Genomic DNA, 15660 nt, shown 5'->3' with positions numbered 1-15660 from the left:
CACATCTGAAGCCCAACGTGGGGCTAGATCCGGAGCTCGCCTTCAGCCCTAGCAGCACGCAGAGTGGAACCCCCGCACACTCGGCGTGGACAAAGTCCACCTCGCAGAGCAGTTCTCAACACAGCTGTTGCGACCGGCGTGTCTCGGGGACGTGCTATGTCAAGAGTCCATTTGGTACGCCTCATAACGCATGTAACGCGACGTCTGGCGCTGCTTTTACCACTATTCGCTCTCGAAAATGTCACTACGATGAACGTTAGGTGTAATACAAGGATTCTTTTCGTTCTGTTCCATATTTTCCTAATGAACCACCGTTGACGGCTGGCCGATCCCGGTGATCACATGGGTGGAAAGCCGCTTGCACAACTGACGAAGCGCTAAAAGAAATAGCAATGGTTGGAATCGTTATTCTATTTTGAACCCTGTTACCTTTACACCAGACAAAAACAAAAGACCGGGAACATAAAAGGTAGTAAAGATGTTATAAGTGGTTATAAGAACGCAGTTGTAACACATAAAAGGGGAAATGTGCGTGCGCAGAATGGCTACACTGTAGACTTACGTCACGTTAACCTTGACTCGTATACTTATAAGGCAGTTACCCGCCGTGGTTGCTCAGTGGCTATGGTGTTAGGCTGCTGAGCACGAGGTCGCGGGATCGAATCCCGGCCACGGCGGCCGCATTTCGATGGGGGTGAAATGCGAAAACACCCGTGTACTTAGATTTAGGTGCACGTTAAAGAACCCCAGGTGGTCGAAATTTCCGGAGTCCCCCACTACTGCGTGCCTCATAATCAGAAAGTGGTTTTGGCACGTAAAACCCCATATATTATATTATTATTATTATTATTATAAGGCAGTTAGCTAGTGCACCCTGCAGAGCGGCTTGTAAGAACCGACGTCGGCCAGCGAAAATCGGTTCTTAGTTGGAGAAAAGGCTTTGCGGATTCGAGGCCTGGCGATCTGATATTCGAAAGGAAAACGAGCATATCGGCGACGCCTCACACTGTTTATAGTCGAATACTTGGGTGTCACAACGAAGATAGTTGAGCCTGAAGGCTGAGGGTATACCGCGATCGTTACCTCGGCAGGCGTTGACTGATAAGCCGCGCTCTTAAAGGAAAAAAAGAAGGGGGGGGCGGGGGGGAGGAAAAGAGTCTGCGCTGGAGTTGTGCCGGTGTCAAGCATAAAGATAAATCGGGTGCCAAATCCGCGTGGGGTAGCGTTGATAGAGGCCGCGGCTTCCGTGGCCACTCGTTGGATTCGCCTCCGCGCGGGATGTTTGCTCGGCCCGTTGGCGCCCTCGGGCTCGCCCGGGGAGGTGCGGGAGGCGCGCGGCCAGACCTGTTCGGGTCTCTGGCGCGCGCGCCATTAGGATGCAAAGCGCGTCTTCGCATTTCGCTTTCAAATCGACGCGCGGGGCGCAACGAGGCGGAGAGCGAAAAACCAAGAAAGGCAACGCGGTTTGCTGCCGTCGCGGAATACTGATGACGCCCCGGCCCGGTCGCAAAGTTTCCCAAATTATCTCTCGGAGCAGGCGATTAGAGGGGGGCGCGAATTCCGCCACCGGCAGGTTTCGGCAGTCCTTCCGCGACGCGCGCGCCCGCCGTTGAGGCCTCGCACACAGGCGCTGCACGCCTGTTGCCGGGCTCGCCTCCCGTTCCTCATTTTTCGTTACATTCGCGGGATCCCCAGGCAGCCTTGTGCATCCGAGGTCACGACGGTAGGCGAAAACTTTGATGAATGAGGCCGGAAAGACTGCCGACAAAAGAGCGGCGCCGAGTGGCATCACTGTTACATGCAACGTCGAAGGCGCGGTGGCGTCAGTTCCGAAGGACGGATTAATAATGCCGAGTCTGGGAGGAGCCGCGAAGCTTTGTGGTTTAAATATTGACTACACATGTGTTCTCTCATAAATGTAGATTTCGGCAGCACAGATGCCAAACGAATTCGAAACAACGACCGCACTTCATTTTAAGCATTAGAACACAACCCCGTGAGCTGCATATGCAACCGACGATGGATTCAACTCGTTGTTGACGATAAATGTGTAGCTGTGTTTCAACAGACTGTAAGTACATTCAGTGTGCAACCTGTACGCTTACACAGAGCATGGAATGAGTGCCATTTTCAATGCTTATTTCACTCTAGTGCGGATATATATAGGTATACTAGATGGGCATCCATTTATCGACGTTGCAGCATTTCCCTTCAAGGTACATCAAGAACTCTAGATATCGTCATGCTATTGGGACGGTGAATAATAAATGGAACTGCCAAACGCGCTAGTTAGTGTTTTAACTGTGGATTTATTCGTCAATATCAATGCTCATTCGATGCCCTTCATCTCGTTCAATTTCAGTGTCCCATCAAGGAGTCACAAAGTCTTCGACTTTGCTTCACTTTCAGCAGCACTAGTTCCGCTGCGGTATGTATATAGTTCCTGTCAAGTATGCCTGCACTAGCGCAGTACGTTTATTTCAAAAATGAATACAAAGGTGCAAGCCTTGTTGTCTGCTCGGCGCATTTCGCGCGTTTGGCGCATTGTGTCGCAGCGTCGGCTTTTGTGACGCGCCACAGCGTGCTGTGGGGCGTGTCGTGACGTCTGCTGCTGTCGCCACATCGTTCTACGGACGCTTTTTGAATTGATGCGGTTCCTCGCGGTTCGAGGTATGTTTTGTTTTTTACTACGCTCGAAGTTTGCCTCCAGTGCTAACATGGTTCTGCATTCTATCAGCACCACCCATCAACTTAGTACAGGCCTGTCGTGAACTATTTCGACAAATTCCCTTGTAGCGAAACAAGAGCATTTCCTTTTCGTTGTCGCAATAAGAGCTGTCATAATAGTACTACCATACTACGTATAGTGAGAACGGAATGGTAGCCGTGGATGCTGGTTTTTAAGTCGGACAACGTCCCAAGCAATTTAACGATCGAGAGCAACTTAACGCATCACACGACTTTACTAAACTGCCCTTACAACCATTCAGGTATCGAAATCGCACCTCTCATTGTTATGCCTGCAACTATAAAACTGTTGTAACCAAAGCGGGAGATATTCACGTCCGCGCGCCATTGTTAAACTAGCGCTGTGCCGTGTCGTCTGCTGCCGAGAGCTTGCGCGATGCCTGCACTTCCAAAGTACTTTGTGAGTGCAGGAGAACCGGGAACTCGTGCAGAACTTGCCTTGCACGAAGTCAAATCGAAGAGCGCAGTGCACAACGCGCGCTGCAGTGTAAAATCGAGGACAAAAGTATTCCACTCCCTGAGCGCAGGACATACGTCACGCAAAAGCAGCATCATATATGGAACGCGTCAGCCAAAAATACGGCCGCAATTTTCCGCCGCAGAAGAAGCTTATAGTGGGACGCACCGTGCAAGTGAGCCACCTCGTTTGTTCCGTTTGATACTATAGCGTTATAGGCACGTTACAACTGTTGCTACGGGCCATGCCTGTCGAAGTAAACGTATATCTTCTGCAGTTTTCCTTTTTTTTTGTACATTCAGAGCATTTCTTCACAGCCGGATTCCGCAACAATGCCGCCGATGCACCCACGCCCCTGTTTTTTGCCCACGATATCTCCAGCAGCCTGTTCAGCGGCTTGCGCGCACCGCCGACCCCAGAACATCCATCACCGAAATTATACAACAGAGTTCGTTTTCTCGCTGCGCGCATATTCGTGTGTGGCAAGCACTGTAGCGAGCTGTATACGCTCGTGAGCCGCAATCCTAAAATTATGCACGCCGCCACAGTGTCCAAACCGGGGGCGGTTGCAGCCGGCGGAACATGTCGCAACCGTTCAACTTCCAGAGTGCGCCGCGATATGCGGCCGGACACGCATGGCGCGTCGCCCGCGTGACGTTCTTGCGCGGAAGAACCAAAACGGTCGTGCTCGGCAACACCGTCGCGACCGGCCTTCGTGTCCATGTTCCCATCGGCCGGCGTTACTAATGTAGATAAGGAAACTCAACCATCCGAAAGAATAAATGTCGGCCGATGACGCAAGGCGCAAAAGTTCGGGCGCAATGTGCGCAATCGACCGGCGGGCGCGGGAGACAAAGCAGAGGTGTGGCCAGAATGTGTGTTACACCTATGGCCCGGGTTAGCGCAAGGCGGCGTCCTTGACGTCGCCGTGTCCAGCCGTCCAGTTTTGTCGCCCGAGACGGCCTCGATGGTTTCAGTTACGCGCAATCAGTTGATTGGTAAGTTTTAGTTTGCTTATCATTAACGTATACGTAAACCGGTCGTGGAGACTCAGCTACGTTTGAGGTGCCGGGGTAAAAAAAGAAAAAGATCGCGGAAAGAGGCAAAATACAAACGCGACACAGTAGAGCTCGAAAGCACGAGCAGGTCGGAATGCAATACAGCAAAGTAGAGCACATATAACAGAACACGTATACTACTTGGAGTTGCGGTGCGGTATCATGTAGCGTGAGCAGTAGTGAACATTAGTTGTAGTAAAACAACAACAACAACAACAAGAATTGCTTAGTTCCTGGTCCTGTCACTATAAACACAGAGAAGCTGTGAAAGCCTTGCGCGATTTTCTAGTGGTCGGTGACCTCATTAGTTCCTTGTGAATAATGCTATTTGAGTGACGCAATCTTTTGACTCAGGATAACCGCATCATGACTTTGTAATGTCACCGACATTTTGCGTGCTTTGGTGTGTTTTTTCCTTCTTCATCTCAATTTATTATATGACACTTTTTCCGCGTTAGTGAATTTTTAAGCGCTGTGCTTCGAGAACAAACTACTGTTGCTTGTCACAGGTCATACGCTGACTCTGCTTTATGCATGATTTATATGGATTTACAACTTTACATAAAGTTCTTTGTATATTTGTAGCGTGAATGTAGAGTGGTTGTTTCACTCTATAAGCCACTCTAAAAGCTTTTGGCTCTTTCTTTTTAATTACATTTTCTACTGTAATGATTTTTAAATGTGTGTGTGTTTAGCAACGACCTTGAGATAGTGGGGCTCTTCAGTATACCCAGACACTGAACACTGCAGAGGAGGTCAGCGCCTATTCGCGCGTGCACTGGGTCCAGACACTGATGAGTAGCAAGAGTTCAGCAATATATACCATATAATTTTTAAGCAACAACATATAATGCAACATATAAGCAACATATAAGCAACATATAATTTTTAAGGTTGCCTGTGTCAGATAGCACAACTCTATAGTTCGTGAGCTGGTCTACTCGAAGCGGCGAACACTAAAAATTGCGCAAAAAATTGAAATGCATAATATACTAGTTATCAAAAATCACTAATTAACTTTGAACTAATTACCTTATGGCCCCTATAACAATTTACAAATTCTAGCCATGGAGTTCACAAGGCAAATCCTTAGGAACGCATTCTCAGGATGGCACCACATTCGAATCATTAATTCTTGAACTTCGCGGAGAAAAGCATTGGCGTTTATTTATTTATTTAGTGTGAATACTTTCAGGGCCCCAAGGCACTACAGAAAGGAGTGGTATGGAAACAAACGTGTGCAGTGAAATAACAGAAGAAAAAAAACGTTACAAGGTATTTTTCCAAGGCGATCTTGAATCGTACTGTATCTGCAATGGCAGAAAAGGGAGGCGGGAAGGCGGTTCCATTCGGTGGCTCTTCTTGGGACGAAAGAATCTTGATATAAGTTAGTGCGACACGACCGCAATCTTACTTTGAAAAAGTGATCTGTTGTAGCTAAAACACAACAAGGTGGTGAAAAGAGAGCGACTTTCAATGCTTGATTGTAATGGCAGATTTTATGAAAAAGAGTCAGGCGGAAGCATCTGTGGCAGAAGGAAAGGTCGGGTAAGTTTAACGTTCTTTTCGGCTATGGTATTGGGCTGGTGAGCACGAGATCGCGGGATCGAATCCCGGCCACGGCGGCCGCATTACGATGGGGGCGAAATGCGAAAACGCTTGCAGAGGCAGAAGAAAAGTTGTTCGATGTCACATACTGGGGGCGGTTAGATAGAAATTATTTTATTTATTCTAAGACATTGGGATCTATATTAAGCTGACTAAGTTTGAAGATAAGTAAATCATGTGAAACCGAATCAAAGGCCTTTGCGAAATCAATGAATATACAAGGTGTTCAAATCCGAGGTCTGCATTAGTGAACAGATCATTAGTGAAAGACAGCAGGTCCGTTTCGCACGCAAACGTTTTGCGGTACCCATGTTGGGAATTACTGAAAAAAACTATTGGACTCAAGTTAGTTCCAATTACTTTCTTAACAAAACATCGTTCTATGCATTGAAGCACAAAAGAACTTATGAGGAACGCCTTAGCGAAGAACATCGGACAAATTTTGGCTTCCTGGGGTTCTTTAACATTCACCTAAATCCAAGTACACGAGCCATTTTTTTTTAATTTTATGTTTGCTCCCAATATATGCGCGTGTGCGGCAGGCGACAGAGACAGAGCGTCCCATTGGGCCCTTGGCCGAAATATATGTAAACTAAGCAGGCTACACGGGTTTATGTTCGCGACGACGGTGATATACGGCCTCCAGGTCGCGAATTTTCACATACTAAAGTCTTACTGCTTGTCATAACCACTGCGATATCTCATTGGCTATAGCCACATTCATAGCCACTGAGCTAGCCACATTGCGAAGGGGGCGGAATGCAAAAACCCTTGTCTACCGTGCCTTGGATGCACTTTAAGAAACCTAGGTGGTCAAAGTTATATATGGAAACTAGAGTGTGCTTTTGGCACGTAAAACCCTCGCATTTATTTCATCAACCGTAATAGCCGTCATTAGTAACCCCATTGCCTCCGCGCATAGTAGCAAGCCATGGAAAGCGTTGAGCTCAGGCCGACCTTTCTGCCGTTTATCAAACAAATCTCGCCTCTCTGTTCAGCCATGTTAGCCTTTTGAATCACTCGCTGTTCATTTTTTATTACACCCATATAGTCCACTCGATGATAAATGCGCAGTGTGCAAGACAACATATAGCGCACGCGGATACTTTTGCCGAGAAATAATCCAGACGGTGTTCGTAAAAGCAATGCTAACTGACCTCAGTCTTTTATGCGAACAGCCCGCTTTCAAGAGTGGCGCATGCGGGCTTCCCGGAGTTGCCGAGTCTATTCAGATGAATCAGCCTGGGCGGAGCACGGGCCGGCTGCGGAAGCCACGCCGTCACCAGAGACGGAGGCGAACCGCTCATATATGACGACGGATGCCGCGCTGGGACTCTCAGCTGCCACTTCGCAAAGAATCAGAGCCGGTCTTCTGCTCGGTTCCTGTGATTAAACTGGGCGCCGAAGGCGGACGCCGGGCTGTTCGCCTCTCGCAATGCACGCTGTAACAGGGTTCATTATGCGGATCTAATTAAGGAATCAATTACCGACGAGAGGACGATGCCTGAAAAGGTGCCCGCAGCGCTATAGCTTCCTTCCGACAAAGCCGTCGCAATTTTTGCGTCGTGGCGCGCACAATTTCAACCCCCCCCCCCCCCATTACTCGACAATCTCAAAAGCTCAGTGGGCTTGTGCGTCTTCTGTGGACGCAGCCCAACGCGCACTATGGCTTGGGCGCAACTTTGCCTCGGTTGTGCGCGTTTTCATTAAATCCGACTGAACCGGCGACGAAGCACGCGCGTTCTGTGAATGGGATCGTGACGTCACGGGCGCGCCCGGGCACCCAGCGCAGCGAGACGGCAGCTGAATGCGGCCTGGGAAGATGCCGCACACTTGCGAGCGCGCACAATGCGTGCTTGTGCGCTACGTCTTGTGTGTTCGTGTGTGCGCGTGCGTCTCACGAAATACGAGCCATTTTCAGAGCGCTCAGTTCTAGATACTACAGAAGTTGCAAATGTTGGATTATTTAAATTAGAGGGTTTTAGGCTCTAAAAACACGATCTCATTACGAGGCATACCGTAGTGAGGGACTCCAGAAATTTAGACCGCCTGAGGTTCTGTAACGTGGACCTAAATCTACGTACACGGGTGTTCTCGCATTTCGCCCCCATCGAAATGCGGCCGCCGTGGCCGGGATTCGATCTCGCGACCTCGTGCTTCGCAGCCCAACGCCATAGTCACTAAGCAACCACGGCGGGTACAGATGTTTGTAACAGTGGAAGAACGCACAGCTTTCATAACTTCCAGCCCCGTTCACATGACTACCTCACCTATATATGTGGGTGCCGTGTGCCAGTAGGAATGCACGACTACCGCAGTACATGTACTAAGTGGCATGGGTTCAGTGTGGCAAGGCACAAACGTCGGGCTATATCAACAATTTGAAGAGCCTCGGCGACTTATTAACGCAATGAATTACATCCGCTGCTGCTTGGTAATAAGCTGCCAAACGCGAAAGAAAAGAAAAAGAACGCGAAAGGTAACGAAAGGAAAGAAAGCAAAATGCTCGAGCAGATGGCACACAACTGCAGCGATATGAAATAGGCCAATTTCGTAAATGAAGAGAATAACAAAAGTTTAGTTGGCGTGTCAGTAACGCAATCAACTTGCGGCGCGTTCAAGCCACATCACTCTCGTGCATTTTTGATGATGAGCGATGATGCTTTATGGCACAACGGCATCTAGGCTGAAGAGCGTCATTAACTTTGTATCAACTGTTCACCAGGTTATATAAATCAAGAGTAAATTTTGATTCATACCGCGCATTTTTATTGCTTAAGGTCACAAGCGGGTGTCAAATTGCACCTGTCGCATTCTTCTGGCTGGACTGGCTTCCTAGGCGTTCAACTGGCGACATAAGTCTTTTGAGAGTGAGTTTCGTGACTGCTGCATATTTACATTTTTTTAAGACTCCAACGCAAAGAAAGCGCTGACACACAAGCGAGAACTAATATATTGCCGTAAAGGGGAAAAAAAAAGAAAAAAGAAGTAAAAACGGTGGCCACCGTTGGTTCGCTACGGCGGCACCCCGAGTGACACCCTCCGCTTTCATTCTTTGCCGCCAGCATAAGGGGGCGTGTTGTCGGTGGCAGTGTTGCCATGGCAACCGCCGAAGAAGCGTAGCACATTTGATGGATTACCGGTCGCGAACCCCATCCTGTTACGAAGCCGCGCGCCTGGCAGCAGCAGTAGCGAGCTGCACCAGCCAGCTTGCCTGATTTATTGATTGGCGCCCTCATATGCGCGAGAAACCGTGAACCCCCCCCCCCCCCCCTCCCCAAGCGTCTGTGCTGCAGGGCACCGCTGCCGCCACGTGCTGAGTCGGCTGCGTGCCCGTGGCTCTCAAAAGTGTCCGCGTATTTCAAGTGCTCGAGCGCTATACCGGTACACGGGTTCTGCTGTAAAAACTTGCGAGGTCACTGCGCCAGTGACAAAAGCTGTCAGCCGAGCTCCGTGTCGGCGCTTCTGTAGCTCTGGTCGTGCTCACTCGGGTCATAAGGGAAACCGGCACATACCGGTAGCACTGAAAGTTATGGGAATTCCACGACGGCGCAAGCGTACGCGCCAAGATGACAGCTCCGGTCGCTTGCGCGATGGCTTACGAGCTCTGGGAACGTACTGTACATGCTAAGAGCAAACCCCTTTGATACTGAGCGCGCTCTAAACAGCGTACTCGTGACTGCGGCACATCTGAACAGCATACTTGTCAAGAAGTCATGCAGCGTTCAGTCTGAATGATATCGTTCTCAACTGTGAGAAGGAACAAAAAATCAGTTTCGCCCAACCGGTGAAGCATTGACAGAGATAGCAAACTACTAAAGAGCGAAACGAAGTATAAGATTAGTAGTTTTATCAGCTGCATAAACTGCTGTGAACATTCGCTTACTAACGTAATTATTTAAATTCTGGGGTTTTACGTGCCGAAACCACGATGCGATTATGATGCACGCCGTAGTGGGGCACTCCGGATTAATTTTGACCACCTGAGGATTAGTTTTGACCGCCTGACCGCCCAACGCACGGCACACTGGCGTGTTTGAATTTCGCCACCATCGAAATGCGCTCGCCGTGGCCGCGGGATTTGATATCGTGCTCTCGGGTTTAGCGGCGCAACGCCATAGACACTACGCCACCATGGCGGGTTAGTAATTAAATTACCAAGCACTTTGTCACGCACGCACCGGCAATCGCCGTCAGATGATTGCGGACACTCGCAGTCAGAACGTTGCTGTGAACAAGAGCGGCAGCAGCGGCGAGCGAATTCCCCCATTCGTGCTGCGTCTCGCTTCAACGCGAAGTAGGCGCGCGAGAACACAGCTGACACGAAGCAATCAGCTATCACTGGTCGGCTAGCCTCGAAACCTACCACAGATTGCCTCCAAGATAGGAAGCGCGATGCCGCGCTCAGCCACCGCAGCTGGAGTGGAAGTGGAGAACCGCACTAACCTGCTCCCTTGCCACCCCCCCCCCCTCTCTTCTAGCGCACGCACATCTCCCGCTCCCGCCCTTGCGGCTTGCGAGAAGACGGCGCGCACTTTCCCACCGTTTCCTCCCTTGCGAGCTCGAGAAGACACCATCGCATCAAGGCACCATCCTTCTCGGCTCACACCGTAAGCTTTTGCTCGCACCTATAGAGCATACGGCGCGCGGCCGCGATATTATCGCACTTGGACTTTATACGGAACATCACGGCGACGGCGATGACGACGGCGGAAATTCTCCTGGAGTGTCCGCATATATTTCGGCGACGAGAGGCAAAAGTCGAAAGCTATAGTTTATATTTTAATGCAGAGATGCTAGTGTGATATTAGTAATCCCAAAGAATGAATCTAGCAGAACGGTCCTAGGGTTTTCTAGAGCTTTAGTGAGATTAGATTGGCGTGTGGTTCGAAAATAGCGCATGAGTATTCAGATTTTGGTCGTACGAGTTCTTTATAAGCAACTGATTTTACGGAAGACGGTGCCACGTAAGAGATTACGGCGAAGATAAACAATAACCTTCTTATGTGAATTGATCGTGTGGGTTACATGTTTCGATGAAGACAAATATTTGGCCTAAGCACTTGGAGGAGTCAACGGTAGCTATAATACAGTTATTATTCTTGTAGGCAGGGGAGGTATAGTGAGGTCGACGATGGAATTAAATATATAGTCTTACTAGCACTCTGTGACGGGAGCCTAGTTGCACACCAATCTTTAATGTGAAAGGTTATCCTGGAGGGAAGAGACCTCAGTGAGGTTGTTGACAGGGCGGTTAAATACAGTTATCGGTAAGAACGCGGATCTATGAGGTTACTGAAAATGACAGGCCATTGCTGTATATAGATAACAAATACGAGAGGCCCAAGAACAGTGCACTCAGGTACACCAGACAGAATGGGAAAAACAGAAAATGCATGGTTGTTAGCGTATACGAACTGCTTTCGGTTGGTTAAGCAACCATAGATCCAGATAAAAACAGGGTGAATATTTACGCATGATAACTTCAGCAAAAGACGAGAGTGTGGCATCTTATCAAACACATTTTTGAAATCTAAAAATAGGTGATCAGTTGGAATATTAATCAAGAAGTTGTGTTTTCTTTTGTTTTTTCTTTACTACAAACACTTTATTTTTTATAGAAGCCCACAAATGTTCTCGGATCACGTCATTATGCATCATTATGTCCCTAGGCGGACATCATTTGAAAAAACAACAAAGCAATCAATTCACAAATTAGACTTATACTTTCATTAACCCTCTTAGTTACAAACTTCACAGCACATGTTTATGTTAAATAGTTGAAGAGAATCGTGATGGAAGTCTAATTCCGTGTTTCAACATTTCAAAACGGCCATGTAAAACGAGATAATTGGCCTGAAATAATTTGTTGAATTTACCTGATTACGTCACTCAGCACTGAAAAGCGCCGCTGGTGCTGCAGCTCTCCTGTGACGTAGCAGGGCGGCGTATAAAACTGGGGACAGATGCATAAAGCGGAGACGGGTGAACCGATCACGTGCGTATCTTTAATGTACACTAGTACAGTCAGCAAAAAAATCAGGTAGAACGATTGTGCAGGTTGTTAGGAATGGCCGTACGGGGTGGCAACGTGCCATTTTCAGCCCGCTGCACGTGTTCCAAGCCCCCCAGACGGGGCGCCCTTCAGAGAACTGCGGATGACCGGCAGCCACGTGACGCGCGGTCAGCTCAGGAATGTGGTACTCGGCAGCGCCACCGGGGACGGAGCAGAGTTCCACGAAGCCCTCTGACGTCGGCGCCGGACATCAGAATGTGTGTGCCTATGTGTACGTAAACTGTTCCGCAGAACGGCGCCCCTCTGTCGTCGGCGCCGGACATCGGAATGTGTGTGCATATGTGTGCATAAACTGTTCTGCGGGGCGGCGGCAAGTTTACAATGACTGGACGAACGTTTCCGTCTACTGGGACTCCGTCCACGTGGCCCTCGAACGGTGACGTCGAACGGTGACGTCGAACGATGACGTCGAACTATGACGTCAAGCGGAGAGGATATAAGCAGCGTTTGCCGGCTGCTAGAGTGCGCTCGTGTCGTGCTCGTCGTCGGGAGCTGAGTGCTCGTTGTCATGCTCGAAATGTAGTAGTGAGCTGTGTGCTCGTAAACTGTTTGCTGTATGTTAGTTTTGCGGGCTCCATATGGGAGTCGCGCTAGACTGCCAATGTATCTTGCTTAAAATGTAAAATCCTGTAAATAAATCCTGTTCACCGAGTTCTTCTCTACGACCTTCAACTCCTTCAAATGGTGGCAGCGACGAGATAGTCCGACGACTCCTACATCTGGTTGACAGCGGTAGGATCGTCCGCCAAATCTTACAAGGTTAAACTCGGAAGGTAGATTTGACAGAAATCGCACGCAATATGACAAGCATCTTGGAGAAAACTGCAAGGCGCTCGAAACATCGAACAAGATTTCCCATTTTGGATACAGAGTGAGCCGTTTGAGTTGATTTTTCTTTTTTAATCATCTACTTCTAATGCTGTTAACTGAAAACGAAGAATATTGCGGGTTGGTGGCCGGCACCGATGCAAGACCGATGGTTGCAGAACGAACCAGACGAAGTAGCCGGGGCCAGCGTACGGCAGACGGCGCATTAACGAGGACGCTGCATAGTGTGACAAGGAGCCAACGCCCTGCTTCGGTGGCGGCCTTAATTGCGCCCAGATGCGGGCTAGCGGTGATAGGGCAACGCGTACGTGCGCCGAAGAAAAAAAAAAAAAACACGAACGCGTCCGCAGCGCGTGATGAGCGGCTGGAGCCGATATGCGCGCGCACGGCCTCGAGCAGGCGGCGCGCAGCCGTGAGACAACCAGCGGTGGCATGCGCCCACGGATCAGCCGGCCGCCGCTGCTGTACGGCATCTTGGCCGCAAGACTCGAGTGTCGGTTGCAGCCGCGCTCTCCCGCCCGGCTTCGCGTGGACCACCGCTGTTCCCGCTCCTTCTCGTGCACGGAAGCACCCCAACCACGCTGCCGTGTCTGGACGCAGACTGCCTGTACTAGTAAAGCCGTCGAGAAAAAAAAAAACGAAGTACGATACGCCTAGCATGGATATCATCGAGTTTCCTACAAAAATCACTTCGGGAAACTATAGCGCTATACCGTGGAAACAGTGGGTAGTAGTAGTTCAGCTACCATGGGAATAATTGTGTAGTGCATAGCTTCAACGAGCCTGGTGGCACCACCAGCCATCCTGTTTCAAGGAGGTCGCTCACAAAATGTATCCGTCGATCCAATTCAAATCTATCCATCAATCCGCCCATTGACACATTCATCTGTCCTTACTGCTGCTTCTGTTATTACTGCTTCTCTGATTCCTCCACAATATATAGTCTTTCAAAATGTTGCAGTGTAATTGCCATTCGAGTCCATCCAAAGCAATACCTCATAATGGAGCTGCGGTCTCTCACCTATTTTTATTTTTTTGACATTATTGTGTTACGGAAACTTCGCCTTCTTCATTTCTAGAAAAATTGGTACCGATAACGCAGTACTATATTCGTGTCTACAATGTAAAATATTTGCCTACGATAGCGCTGCCAGATTTCGTCTCATAACTTTGGTAATCTATACTTCGATGAACACGCGCGGGATATTTGTTCTTTGGACTCCGTAATTACTGCATGCAGAAATTACTTTACGACTTGAGACTGACTCCAACCAAATAACTGAATTTTATTAGCCCGACGTTTCGGAGCCCATTCGGCTCCTTCTTCAGGGGGGTTTGTTCTTCGGGGGTGGCGGTGTGCCGCTTTTAAAGCATCTTTTTTGAAGAAAGGAGGGGGGCGGGAACACGGGAGGTGGGGAGACACTTCACAGACGGAAAGGTGGGGGGAACAAAAGGAAAGGGGGGGTGTGTTGTTGAGCGCTTCCATGGTGCTGGGATGACCGGTGCTGGGGGGAGTGCTCGCGACGGTGCCCTTGATGGGGGGGGGGAGGTTACAGGGTCGCGCCGACGTTCTGTGTTGGTGAAACAAGCGGGAGTCTATCTGGCTGCGCGTCCTTTTCTTCTTTTCGTCAGGTCGCCAAGGCCATGGACATACACCGAGGGTAGGTTGCCCTTCACGCGGTTTATGTTATTCCCCGTATTCTGAATGTGCCATGACTCCAGTAGTAGTCTCTTTCGCCAGTTCGTTTCTGTTTGAAGGATTTCAGTTTCCTTGAAAGCGATTTTGTGGTCGGCGACTTCAGAGTGTTCAGCGACGGCGCTGCGAATACGGTTGAATGTCCTGACGTCGTTCTCGTGCTGTCTGATCCTTTCTTTTAGATTTTTGGTTTCCCAAAAATCTAAACCAAAAATCTAAAAGAAAGGATCAGACAGCACGAGAACGATGTCAGGACATTCAACCGTATTCGCAGCGCCGTCGCTGAACACTCTGAAGTCGCCGACCACAAAATCGCTTTCAAGGAAACTGAAATCCTTCAAACAGAAACGAACTGGCGAAAGAGACTACTACTGGAGTCATGGCACATTCAGAATACGGGGAATAACATAAACCGCGTGAAGGGCAACCTACCCTCGGTGTATGTCCATGGCCTTGGCGACCTGACGAAAAGAAGAAAAGGACGCGCAGCCAGATAGACTCCCGCTTGTTTCACCAACACAGAACGTCGGCGCGACCCTGTAACCTCCCCCCCCCCATCAAGGGCACCGTCGCGAGCACTCCCCCCAGCACCGGTTATCCCAGCACCATGGAAGCGCTCAACAACACACCCCCCCTTTCCTTTTGTTCCCCCCACCTTTCCGTCTGTGAAGTGTCTCCCCACCTCCCGTGTTCCCGCCCCCCTCCTTTCTTCAAAAAAGATGCTTTAAAAGCGGCACACCGCCACCCCCGAAGAACAAACCCCCCTGAAGAAGGAGCCGAATGGGCTCCGAAACGTCGGGCTAATAAAATTCAGTTATTTGGTTGGAGTCAGTCTCAAGTCGTAATCAATTTCCCAACCAGACAGGCAATTCTGTCGAAATGTTTAGCTTCAAGAAATTACTTTGTTTCACGTCAAATTTTATATTCCCACTGCGTCTCTATTGCCCCATCCTGCAGGAATCACTTGTCGGAATGAACTAATAACTTATTTCGCTTAAATTCTAACGTTTCTTGTGTTTTCAGATTCGCTCTGCTTGAAGGTGCCTTGAAACGATTCAGAGTCTTGTGCAGGTTCACATGAATTTTGTCGACAAGTTACTTGAGGCTACTGTCGATCATGTTTAGGCCTGATCAACAGTGAACATAAGAGGGAGGGAACAAGGGGATGTCTCTTTGTAAGGACCCCTTG

General features: G+C 49.2%; 1 long non-coding RNA gene across 1 annotated transcript in view; it reads left to right on the top strand.

Annotated features, from left to right (window-relative positions):
• The first annotated feature begins 1438 nt into the window (after positions 1-1438).
• Positions 1439-15660, top strand: part of LOC135901577 (uncharacterized) — a 44749-nt gene continuing 30527 nt past the window's right edge. The window contains exons 1-3 of the long non-coding RNA XR_011511116.1: positions 1439-2071; positions 2363-2670; positions 10353-10481. This is a non-coding gene — a long non-coding RNA (uncharacterized lncRNA). The remainder of the gene's footprint in view (positions 2072-2362; positions 2671-10352; positions 10482-15660) is intronic.

The sequence above is a fragment of the Dermacentor albipictus genome, chromosome 1, assembly GCF_038994185.2.
Source record: "Dermacentor albipictus isolate Rhodes 1998 colony chromosome 1, USDA_Dalb.pri_finalv2, whole genome shotgun sequence".
Lineage (NCBI taxonomy): Eukaryota > Metazoa > Arthropoda > Arachnida > Ixodida > Ixodidae > Dermacentor > Dermacentor albipictus.
This window is presented reverse-complemented; position numbering and strand designations above follow the sequence as displayed.